The sequence below is a fragment of the Pelodiscus sinensis genome, unplaced genomic scaffold, assembly GCF_049634645.1.
Source record: "Pelodiscus sinensis isolate JC-2024 unplaced genomic scaffold, ASM4963464v1 ctg36, whole genome shotgun sequence".
Lineage (NCBI taxonomy): Eukaryota > Metazoa > Chordata > Testudines > Trionychidae > Pelodiscus > Pelodiscus sinensis.
In genome coordinates, this window is record NW_027465931.1 from 716,555 (window position 1) to 729,682 (window position 13,128).

The window sequence follows — 13,128 nt, forward strand, 5'->3', positions numbered from 1 at the left end:
TACTCCCCTACCCCATAGACAGCTAGCAGATATAGCGTTCAGTCTAGCTTCCCACCCAAGTATATGATGTGCAAGCTGGAAACAGAAGCAGGAGCTCTTTCTTCTATTTGTCTGTGCTTCATTCCCCGAGCACTCATCCAGGTCAGATGTCTCTTAGGACCTGAGTTGCCACCAGCTGGACAATGGGACTTGGGTCATTCTGTAGGACCTGGAGAGCTGAAATTACAGAGAATATGACTCACTTTTCATATAGTCACCTATGCCTGCAGTAGCTGGAGATTTAGTACCAGTGAGTACCAAGCTCCAGAAGCTCTCTGTACAAACAAAGCTTTAGGTTCCTCCATTGGGATCCTTCCAAGCTCCAAACTGAGATGGAGGAGGGGGGAGAGGGGAGACCCTGACCCTACCAGAAACTCATCCAATTGGAAGGTGCTCCATTGACTCAATAGCTTCTGCTTTTAAGTTATTTTACATCTCCTGACAGAAATAAATCTGATGGTGTGGAGTTTGGGGTAGCAAAAAGTGGCTCCCAGGGAGCCGATGGAGCCCAAAGAGTGGATCACACAGGTTGGGAAGAGGCATTGCCAGGGTAGCCAGGAGATGCACTGACTTATATCACACTGGCTGCAGTTTCCTCCAGGTACGTCTACACCGCAAAGTTAATTCAAAATAACAGCTGTTCTTTTGAATTCACTTTAATAGCATCTATACATGCAAACCGCTATTTCGAAATTAATTCGAAATAGCAGAGCGCTTAATTCAAATTTGGTAAACCTCATTCTACGAGGAGTAACACCAAATTTGAAATAGCTATTTCAAATTAAGTGCTGTGTAGACAATTAATTCAAAATAGGGGGCCTCCAGCCCTTCCCAGGGAGCCCTGGTGGCCACTCTGGGCACAACCAGGAAAACTTCCTCTCCTCTCCCCCTGGCCCCAGAGCCATTAAAGGGATAGACCCTGGCCCGTGCCAGATCCAAGCCTACCAGCCAAGAGCCAGCAGTGGCCACCGGGGCCCCTGAGCCAGTAGCCACAAAACGTGAGCCAGCAAGGCACTGGCAGCCAACCCTCCACTGCTCCTCAGGAGCAGTCTGCCAGCACCCAGGAGCCTGACAGGGGCTGGAGAAGGCGGGTGCCTTCCTGGTCCAGGGTGGAGATCATGGACCTTATTCAGGTTTGGGAGGGATGCCCCAGCATCCATGATCTCCGCACTAGACAGAGGAACACGGCCGTCAATGGCAGGATAGCTGCCAGCCTGGCCACCAAAGGCCACATGCGAACCCAGGAGCAGGTTTGCATGACAATCAAGTTGGTGCGGTGAGACCCCCAACCTTGGGCCCTGATCTTCCCTTCCCCCTTCTTCCCTTTGCTTCTCCCTTCCAACTTCCTCCTCCCAGGTTTCACCCTCCCCTCTCCCACCCACTCTATTCCTCTCTCCCACCTCCTTTTCCCAGTCTCCCCAGAGGTTCACCCTGTTGTTCAATAAACCCAGTTTCTATTTTTGAACATACATGTCTTTTATTTGACATCAGGAAGGGAGGCTAGGGAGGAGTAAGTAGATGGACGTGAGGGAGGAATGGGGCACGAGCCCCCGGTGGGGAGGACCGGGGTGGCTCTGAGGGCTCCTCGGGGTGGACACTCTCCTGCAGGGCCTCCTGGATCCTGACAGCCCCCCGATGGACTCCCCGGACGGTAGCCTGCAGCAAGTGCAGCTGGGCTGATGGCAACAACCCTACGAGACGCACCGGTGTGCCCAGGGGCAGCTCTGGCTCCATGTGGCCGAGTGCTGTGGTGTCCCGAGTGCAGGCACTCAGGGCACTCCAAGACAGGACTGCTTTGCTCTCCCTCATCGGGGTAGACAAGCGAGCGGGGAACCCTGAGAACTGTCTGTTCGGGGTGGGGGTAGGGTCCCGTGAAGCACGGAGCTCAGTTAGCCTGAGGCAACAGCCCCACACACTATGTCCTAACCTGATGCCCTGCCAGCACTGGTTCCGGCCAGCCTGAACTTCGGTTCAGGGTCCACTCAGTGTGGACGCGCTATTTCAAAATAACAAAATGCTATTTTGAAATAGGTTTTGTGTATAGATGCATAATTCGAATTAGCTTAATTCAAATTAACTATTTCGAATTAAGTTAACTTGAATTAACGCTGTAGTGTAGACGTACCTCTTTCAGAGCAGACTAAAGCTGAATCTGTTCTTTGATGTGTGGCTGATGCACTTCACACCTGTGGTATCAGTTACTGCTTGCTTGTCAGCTAAATTTCTTTATAACTCACTAATGAATAGGATTTCACCTGTATTTGTTACTTACAGGTCAACAGATGTTCCATGTCCAGCCATTTCATATTCTTGGTGTCCGTATGTTCCAGGATGATGCCTAAATAAGCAGTGTAAAATAAACATCAATAAAAAACCTTCTCTTGTTAAGTGCAAGGTGATAACATTGGCCCTTTGGCTTCTATTGTGGGTCTAAGGTGAGCTGTAGGCAAGAAAATACTAGAAAAGTTTAGCGTCCACACTGAAGAGAAAAAAATTAAGAATGTTTACATAAAACCTCATTTGCTTTAAACAATCTATGTTCCTCTTGCCACTGCTGTCAGTTAGTGGAGATATACTAGGATAGTGTATTAATCTAGTGGTGTGAACAAAGGGCTGGGGCCAGGAATAAGTGCGTACTAAGCAAGGATCTCACATGGATAAATTAATTAGGCCACAATGCTTGCCTGGCTTGCATGGGTGTGCTAAGGAAAGGATGGCACAGGGCCAAAGGGGAGGAATCTAGTGCTTCCTGGGCAAGGCAATCAGGAACCTGCAACAGCAGGCACTGTGTGGCGGTGGCCTGCCTACCTCCCAGTGATGAAGCACCAGTAAGGAACAGTCAACAACACTGAGCTTAGGTCTATAGTTTGAGTCCACACTAACTCGGACTACTAAAAATAGAGTGCAGGTCAGATGACAGAAGCAGTCGGAGGAGCTAGCCACCTTGAGAACAGACTTTTGGGTTTGGATGGGATCATCCTTGGAATAGTTAACCCCTCCTGCTACTCCTGCCACAGCTACTCTATTTTTAGCACACTAGTTTGATCGGAGAATAAACATACCCTACGTGACAGTGTGCCAGCCTCTGCTACTAAATGACTGCGCCATCTCAAAGCATTCTATTGCAAATTACAAATTCCTCCTAACACCACACTGGAGAAGTAGGAGAACATTAACATCTCCATTTATGCATGAGAAGTCACAGCACGGAGAGATTAATAGTAGCTCAGTGCTGCACACAGGGACTTTTTCTGTCTACCTCAAAGGGAATACCAAAAGGGACACGGCACACTTTCTCTCACCAGCTAACTTGGCTGCAACTGCCCGGATCTCTTCCCAGCTGCTGCAGAAGTATGTGATGGTGCTTTTGTAAAAGTTCTCCAGTAGCTCAGCCTTCTCTTTGGCCTAGAGAAAATCAGGGACACATGAGCTCTCTCTGGCTAGAAATGCCCTTTGACTGCCAACACATGCCTTTACAAACCACAAGTAAACAGTCTGTGTTCCTCTTGCCACTGCTGTCAGTTATTGGACTCACTCAGACTTTTTTTTTAATTTAAACAAGTAAATAAAAGAAAGGACAGGAGGCTGTGTAGAAGTGGGGAAAGTGGGAATCTATGGCAGATTTACATTCCTCTCACCCTCAGTCCTGTATCCCACTCTAATAGGGTACGTCTACACTACAACGTTAATTCGAACTAACTTAGTTCGAATTACTTAATTCGAACTAAGCTAATTAAAACTAACGGATCTAGACTAAAAAACTAGCTCGAATTAGCGTTTTACTAATTCGAACTAGCATGTCCACATTAAGTGGACCCTGAACCGGGCTTAAGGATGGCCGGAAGCAGTGCCGGCAGGACATCAGAGGAGGACTAAGAGCGTGGAGATGCTGTCTCAGGCTAGCCGAGGGCTGTGCTTAAAGGGTCCCAACCCCCACGCCGGACAGACAGTTCTCAGGGGTGCCCCGCTTGCAAAGCAGTCTTGGCTTGGAGTGCCCGGAGTGCCCACACTGGGCACATCACAGCACTTGGCCATCAGACCGGCTGCACTTGCCGCAGCCTGCCATCTGGGGAGATGGGGCAATTGGGGGGCTGCAGGAGAGCTTCCACCACAAAAGCCCGCAGAGCCAGCCCAGTCCTCCCCATCGGGGGCGCGTACCCCATTCCGCCCTCAACTCCTTCCACTTACCCTTCCCTAGCCCCTCTTCTTGATGTACAAAATAAAGGACAATTGTGTTCAAAAATGGAATCTGTCTTTATTGAACAAAACTGGGGGAGACTGGGAAAAGGGGGTGGGAGAGGGGAAGAGAGAGGGTGGCAGAGGGGAGGGCAACTAAAATGATCAGGGGTTGGGAACAGGTCTCATATGAAGAGAGGCTAAAGAGACTGGGACTTTTCAGCTTAGAAAAGAGGAGACGGAGGGGGGACAGGATAGAGGTCTCTAAAACTAGGAGTTGGGTGGAGAGGGTGCATACAGAAAAGTTCTTCATTAGTTCCCATAAAGAAGGACTAGAGGACACCAAAGGAAAGGAATGGGTAACAGGCTTCAAACTAGTAACAGAAAGTTGTTCTTCACAAAGCACAGAGTCAACCTGTGGAACTCCTTGCTGCAGGAGGCTGTGAAGGCTACAACTAGAACAGAGTTTAAAGGGAAGTGAGATCAAGCCATGGAGGTTGGGTCTATGGAGTGGTATTAGCCAGGGGGTAGGAGTGGTGTCCCTGCCCAAAGTTTGTGGAAGGCTGGAGAGGGATGGCACGAGACAAATGGCTTGGTCACTGTCTTCTGTCCATCCCCTCCAGGGTCCCTAGGGTTGGCCGCTGTCGGCAGACAGGCTACTCGGATAGATGAACCTTTGTTCTGACCCAGGATGGCCATTGTAAGCTCAGGGCTCAGGGTCGGGGGTCTCAGTGGACCACCTTGATTTTCATGCACTCCTGCTCCTGGGTGGCCAGGCTGGCAGCTCTCCTGCCCTAGCCGGCCACCTTCCTGTGCCTAGTGCGGAGATCGTGGACGAGGTCCACGATGTCCGCACTAGCCCAGGAGGGAGCCCGCCTTTTGCGGTCCCGGGCAAGCTCCCAGGACCCGCCAGCCTGGTCCCGGGAAGAGGGGGAGGGCTGGGGGGCATCGGGTGGGTGGCTCGATCCGCACCAGGTGCAGGGTCTGCCTGCTGGGTGCTGGCAGGCTTGCACCTGGCATGGGCACCGTAGCCATCCCGTGCCCCTTTAAGGGGTCCGGGGCCGGGAGGGGGGCATACGAGTTTCCCTGGTGTTGGCCGGAGTGGCCACCAGGGAAACCTGGGGGGGGCTAGCCTACCACTAGTTTGCATTAAGGGGCTACACAGCCCTTAATTCGAACTAGTAAGTTTGAACTAGGCTTAATCCTCGTGGAATGAGGATTACCTAGTTCGAACTAAGCGCTCCGTTAGTTCGAATTAAATTCAAACTAACGGAGCGCTAGTGTAGCGCCTATGAAAGTTAGTTCGAACTAACGTCCGTTAGTTCAAACTAACTTTGTAGCGTAGACATACCCATAGATACTTCCATTGCCCATCACACATTCCCCCTGCTTCTACACCACAAGCCTATGCTGTCAATAATCTCATATAATTCTATAGGTCACTCACAAGGTGTCTGCAGATATCCATCTGGAGCTCCTCAGGGTTCAGCTCGGTTCTCCAACTAAGATGCTCATTAAGTATAGTTTGGAGCCTCTTCAGTCCCAAAAATGGGGCACAGAGATGAAATGTAGCTCTGCACTCCTGAAAAAGAGGGTTGCACCATTGAATTGTTCCATAACACGTATTGTGCTCATTCAAATGGAACTCATGTCCTTGACTGCTCATCTACCCGAAGAATAAAAGGGATTCCCCTGAAGTAATAGACAGAAAATATGCCAGCATGACTTTAATAGGGGGAAAGGGATTCTACTTCTGGAGTATTGCATCCAATTCTGGGCACCCCATTACTTAAAAAATGTTGATACATTGGAGAAAGTCCAACGGAGGGCAACAAAAATGATTAGGAGGCTGGAACACATGATTTACAAGGAGAGGCTGAGGGATTTGGGATTATTTAGTCTTCAGAAGAGAAGAGTGAGGGGAGCTTTGATAGAAGGCTTTAACTACCTGAAGGGGGATTTCAAAGAGGATGGAGAGAGGCTGTTCTCAGTGGTACTAGATGACTGAATGAGGAGCAATGGTCTCAAGTTACAGTGGGGGAGGTCTAGGTTGGATAGTCGGAAAAACTATTTTACTAGGAAGGTGGTGAAGCACTGGAATGGGTTACCTAGGGAGGCAACGGAACCTCTAAATCTAGAGTTTTCAAGTCCTAGCTTGACAAAGCCCTGGCTGGGATTGTTTAGTTGAGGCTGGTCCTGTTTTGGGCAGGAGGTTGGACTCAGTGACCTCCTGAGGTCTCCTCCAAACCTATGGTTCTATGATTTTATAATACTGAAAACTGGAGATAGCAGCAATGTTTTTTCAGAACGGATGTAGCTATGAAAGCTGCTTCACTAGGCATAGCTGTGGTCTTTCCTCTGTTGTGGGGAGGCAGGAACGTGGGGTGCAGAGATAGGCAGGAATGAACTCTTGGGATCAGACCCATGACCTATCCTGAACTCCAGTGAGACAACCCTGGCTGCTAAGGACCAGCCTGTCTGGGATTAACTCAAAAGGAGGGCAATGAACTGAGGGAAGAATTTAGGTCTCCACTGCGGGAAGGAATAGCAGAGCTCCCCTGGCATCAGGAGGAAGATTCTTTTTGCTTAGTAATTAAGTCACTGTCATTCTTACCATTGAAACCTCAGGGCTTGGATCTTGCAGGTGCAGCAGAAGCATGACCCAGCTCTGTCTAACCTGCTTGGCAAAATAGTCCTTCCATTTTCTCTTTGCAGAGCCGGCCAGGATACCAAACAGGACAAAGGCCAATGCACGAAGAGTGTTGTCCTCCTATAGCCAAGAAAGCCACACAGGTTGGTAACGAAGAAATAACCACATCATGTATCTAGCACAGCTGTCTCTTCTACATTAGGGTAGAGTGATTCCAACGACAGAAGTATAAAAGAACTGGAATTAATCAAGTTTGGGCCAAATGTGTTGATTCATCAAAATACTTTGAAGACAGTTCAATTTTGACAAAATTCTTCCAGAAGCCAAGTAGGGGTACTTTGTCAGCTTCTTGGTGACCCATCTAGCAGGCTGACTGGGATCTTGGGCTTCCTGGCCCTCACCTTCAGAACAGCCTGTCTGGCAGGCTGACAAGGAGCCAGGAAATGTGCACCCTGGCACCTCTAATTCCCAGTGTTTCCAGGTTCCCTGTCTCCAGCATAGTCTGCCAGTAGACTGCCCTCAGGCAAGGCTCCCAGTAGAGCTGGGTTGAGAATAGTATTACTGTTTCACAAAGGCTGTGTCCAGACTCCATGCCTCCGTCGACGGAGGCATGTAGATTAGCCAGCTCGGAAGAGGGAAATGAAGCCGCGATTAAAATAATCGCGGCTTCATTTAAATTTAAATGGCTGCCCCGATCTGCCGATCAGCTGTTTGTCGGCAGATCGGGAGAGTCTGGACGCGATGCCCCGACAAAGAAGCCTTTCTTTATCGACACAGGTAAACCTGGTTTCACGAGGCTTACCTGTGTCGATGAAGAAAGGCTTCTTTGTCGGGGCATCGCGTCCAGACTCTCCCGATCTGCCGACAAACAGCTGATCGGCAGATCGGGGCAGCCATTTAAATTTAAATGAAGCCGCGATTATTTTAATCGCGGCTTCATTTCCCTCTTCCGAGCTGGCTAATCTACATGCCTCCGTCGACGGAGGCATGGAGTCTGGACACAGCCAAAGAGTTTTGAAATTTGGGCTGGGGGGTGTGTCCCCCAAATAGGAACAAAACCAAAATTTGAAATCTCAAACTTCTCTGCAAAATGGAATAATTTCAACCATCTGACATAAAAATCGTATGGAGCAGGCCCAAAACAGTCTATTACACCCTGTATGCCCATTTTCCTTGTTATGCAGCTACCTAATCTAGTATTCATACTTCCTTTGCCATTCTCATTGGAAATAAAGATGAACAGAAGGGTGAGACTGAAGGAGCAGGGATGGCATCCTCATTTTCTTAATTCTCTGCTCCTCCATAAAACACATCTCTTCCCTAAGGCCTAAAATCACTTCATTCTGACATGAACAATGCCCAGTGAGGACACATCATGCATTGTAAATGGAGCCTCATCAATGTCAGCTGAACTGGGGTTGAAGGCTTCTGTTCACGTACATTATCGAAGTACTTCCGGATCTGTGTGGTGAGGTCTCTGAAGGAAGAACCTATGTCCTTCCCTTTCAGCTCCTTAAGGACTTTGGCCAGTGCCTTCATGCTTTCGACGACTTCAGAACTGAAAGTGTCTTCTAAAGTCCTGATCAGTGCCTCCAGAAGAAACTTCTTGTACTTTTTCACCTGTTCAGACGTATGACATTAAAAAACACTTTCCACTAACCACATTTCGAATATGTTTTTTTTAGCAATTATGAAGCAGTGGGAATTTCATCTGCCCCCCTAGTGACCTATAGCTATATTTTACATCAGGTACTAGCTACAATAAGCCAAACTCTGTGCCATATTACGCCTATGTAATCCTATTAGATTTCTAATTACTTAGATTTGAAGGCCAAAAGGGACCATTGTGATCATTCAGTCTGACCTCCTTCACAACACAGAACCTCCCCAAAATAATGTCTGTTTGACTAGAGCACCTCTTTTAGAAAAACAGCCCATCTTGTTTTTAAAGTTGCTACTGATAGAGACCCCACCACAACCCTTGGTAAATGGTTCCAATGATTAAAATTACCATTAAAATGTATGCCTTACTAGCAGTCTGAATTAGTTTAGCTTCATTCCCCGCCCCCCCCCCCCCCCCCCATTGAATCTAAAGGCACATTTTCTAGCCCTTTGAAAATTCTTGTGACTCTTCTCCAATTTATCAGCATCCTTCTTGAATTGCAGGCATGATCCTGACATAGTATTCTAGCAGTTCTCACACCAGTGCCATAAGCAGAGGTAAAATAACTTCTTTATTCTTATTCAGAATCCCTCTGTCTATGCCTCCGAGGATCACCTCAGCTCTTTTGGTCACAGCTTTGTACTGGGCGCTTACGTTCAGCTGATTATCTATCATGATTTGAGTTTTTTAGTGTCTCTGTTTCCTGGAATAGAATCTCTCATCTTGGAAATAAAGCCTACACTCTTCATTCCTGGGAGTATACATTTACATATGATCATATTAAGTCCATATTGTTTCCTTATGCCCAGCTTACCAAGGGAACAAACCTGCTGTGTATTGACTGCAAAGAGGTTACAGGGGTATGAGAGAGCAGAAGTTGGCCTAGTGCATTGTGCATGGCCTCTGTAAATCCTGAGCAATTGTTTCCTTTAGTTTCTCTAGTTATGCTGCATTGTATTCAGTATTCTATCTTACCTTCTCAGGTGCCCCATAGACTAAATTGCCTAGGCCTCTTACAGCCATTTGACGGACAATGCTGTTATTGTCCCGTGACCTTTCTTCTAATATATGTAAGGCAGACTTAAGGGTCTTCTTCTCCCTGAGTATGGGATCAGTCATTAGCTGAAATAAAATCAACATGTCCATTAGCTCTAATCTGTTCATTAAGATAGCGAATATAATTTGAGGAGACACGTAATACACTGTAATTTATTATTCTATATGAATGAGTACTGTGTTAAAAACATGGATTTTTTCCTTTTAGGCACTATAATGGGGGATTGCTCATCCCTTGAAAGCCTCTCAGTGACTGCATTTGATACCACAGTCCTTTTCTCGCCCAGGTGCATCCTGCCAGTCGATCTTAGTGAGTCTTCCATGGCTCAGCCCTCTGGCCAAGTCCCAAAGTCCAAACAAATGCCTTTTAGGTCCTGTTGCCCTCACTAGGGTCTTCAGCCCCAACTCTGGACCCTTTATATTCTGTTCTTTGTTCAACCTCTCCATAAGCCTTGTCCCCTTCATCGGGTTTATGCCACTGGGGAACCTGGGCCTGCCCACTACTCTTGGTTCCAACCTAGAAATAGCAGCGAGTCATTGCTTCATTTCAGTTTATTGCTACTTTTTCCTTGGCTTCTTCCTATGGGGCCACTTTCAGTTTCTCCCTCGAATTAGATGTTGAAGGCTCGTAAGGACTCTCTCTCTGCAAATTCAGCTTCAGAAAATGCTGCCTGAAATAAACCCCTGTGAATTGGTTTGGCCAGAGAATAGCATCCTTTCTTGGCCCTCCACTTCCTGAAAGGAACTGACCTAATAAAGCCCTGTAGCTCCATAGATCTGAGCCAGCTGGGCTCTGATTGGCAGCTTTCATGAGGCCTCTCTAGGCAGACCTTGAAAACCCACGTTTGTGACTCCTTTCCTAGGTGGGGTGTAGAAAGATTTGGGGGCACAAACAGATTCCTAGAACCACCAGATGAGCCTCTAAAATAGCGACTTAGCGTAAATGTGAAATATGACACAGACGTTATAGCAAGGCTGTGGAGAGGGAGGATGCTCCAGTGGTCAGCAGCCTAGGACTTAGGAGGTTCCAGTTCAATTTCCTGCACCCTCAAAGACTTCCTAGATGATGTTGGGCAAGTCACTTAGGCCTTCTGTGCATCAGTTTCCTGTTTGCAAAATGGGACTAATAGTGTTTCCCTGCCTCACAGGGGTGTTGTAGGGATACATACTTTTAAAGAGTTTTGAGGCACTCAGATACTACATTCTCATTTTGAAGTACTCAGATAATACAAGTTTCTAAAAGGATGTTTTAAGGAAGATGGAGAAAAATTGTTCTCCTTGGCCTCTAAGGATAGGATAAGAAGCCATGAGCTTAAATTACATCAGGGGAAGTTTAGGTTGGACAGCAGGAAAAACGTCCTGCCTGTCAGGGTGGTTAAACCCTGCAATAAATTGCCTCAGGAGGTTGTGGAATTTGCATCACTAGAAATATTTAAGAGCAGGTTAGACAAACACCTGTCAGGGATGATCTAGACTGTGCTTGGTCCTGCCGTGATGGCTGGGGATTGGACTCGAAGACCTCTCAAGATCCCTTCCTGTTCTAATGTTCTATGAATCTATTATTCTACATTCATGAGAATCTAAGATAGATGTTAATGTATTTGTATGTTGCTTATTTTATAGTATTAGGACACTAGATTCATTTAGAAGATTTGCTGAGCTAGACCAAAATCAGGAGCTGTTGGTCAGTATTAGCCCTAGGAATTGTCAGAAAAGGTCTAGTAATTCAAATTCTATGGCTACATCTACATTGGCATGATTTTGCGCAAAAGCAGCTGCCTGTCTACACTGGTGGGGAGTTCTTGCACAAGAACACTGACATTCTAATGTCTAAAATCAGTGCTTCTTGCGCAAAACCTATGATGCTCCCGCTCAGGAAAAAGCCCTCCTGTGCAACTGTTCTTGCGCAAGAGGCCAGTGTAGACAGGCCACATTAATTTCTTGTGCAAGAAAGCCCAATGGCTAAAATGGCCATCGGAGCTTTCTTTCGCAAGAGAGCGTCTATTCTGGCACGGATGATTTTGCAGAAAAGCGCCTCTTAGCGCAACAGCACATGCCAGTGTAGACGCTCTCTTGCGCAAATATTCTAACGCAAAAACTCTTGCGTTAAAAGTATGGGTATGTCTACAGTACAAAGTTAAGTCAAACTAACAGCCGTTAGTTCGAATGAACTTTAATAGCGGCTATACATACAAACTGCTAGTTCGAATTTAAATCAAACTAGCGGAGCGCTTAATTCGAACTAGGTAAACCTCATTCTACGAGGAGTAACGCCTCGTTCGAATTGTGTAGTTCAAATTAAGGGCTGTGTAGCCACTTAATTCGAACTAGTTGGAGGCTAACCCTAATCAGGTTGCCCTGATGGCCACTCTGGGCCAAACCAGGGAAACTTTTCTGCCCCTCTCCCAGCCCCAGAGCCCTTAAAGGGGCATGGTCTGGCTACAGTGCCTGTGCCAGTGGCAAGCCTGCCAGCACCCAGCCAGCAGACCCTGCACCTGGCATGGCATGAGCCAGCCACCCGCTGCCACCCAGCCCTCCGCCTCTTCCCAGGACCAGGCTGGCGGCTCCTAGGAGCCTGCCCAGGGCCACAAGAGGCAGGCGCCTGCCTGGTCTAGTGCAGAGATCGTGGACATTATCGAGGTTTGGGGGGAGGCCTCCAGCGTCCACGACCTCCACACTAGGCACAGGAATGCAGCCGTCTAGGGCAGGATAGCTGCCAGCCTGGCCACCAAAGGCCACATCCAAACCCAGGAGCAGGTTTGCATGAAAATCAAGTTGTTCCAGTGAGACCCCCGACCCTGAGCCCTGCGCTTAGTACATAAGAACATAAGAATGGCCGTACTGGGTCAGACCAAAGGTCCATCTAGTCCAGTAGCCTGTCTGCCGACAGCGGCCAACACCAGGTACCCCAGAGGGGATGGACCGAAGACAATGACCAAGCCATTTGTCTCGTGCCATCCATCTTCAGCCTTCCACAAACAGAGGCCAGGGACACCATTCCTACCCCCTGGCTAATAGCACTCCACGGACCCAACCTCCATGAATTTATCTAACTTCTCTTTAAACTCTGTTATAGTTCTAGGCTTCAAAGCCTCCTGTGGCAAGGAGTTCCACAGGTTGACTATAAGAAGAACTTTGTGTGAAGAAGAACTTTCTTTTATTAGTTTTAAACCTGATGTCCATTCATTTCATTTGGTGTCCTCTAGTCCTTCTATTATGGGAACTAATGAAGAACTTTTCTTTATGCACCCTCTCCACACCACTCATGATTTTATAGACCTCTATCATATCCCCCCTCAGTCTCCTCTTTTCTAAGCTGAAAAGTCGCAATCTCTTTAGCCTCTCTTCATATGGGACCTGTTCCAAACCCCTAATCATTGTACTTGCCCTTTTCTGAACCCTTTCCAAGGCCATATCGTTTTTGAGGTGAGAAGACCACATCTGTACACAGTTCTGAAGATATGGCGTACCATAGTTTTATACTTCCCCTCCTCCTTCTTCCCCTGGCTTCCCCCTTCCAGCTCCCTCCTCCCAGGTTTCCACC

The 13,128-nt window shown here is 47.7% G+C and overlaps 1 long non-coding RNA gene across 1 annotated transcript in view; it reads right to left on the reverse strand.

Moving 5' to 3' along the window:
• The window catches only part of LOC142825140 (uncharacterized), a 238,094-nt gene that overhangs the window by 128,677 nt on the left and 96,289 nt on the right, over positions 1-13,128 (reverse strand). The gene's annotated exons all lie outside the window — the stretch shown is intronic.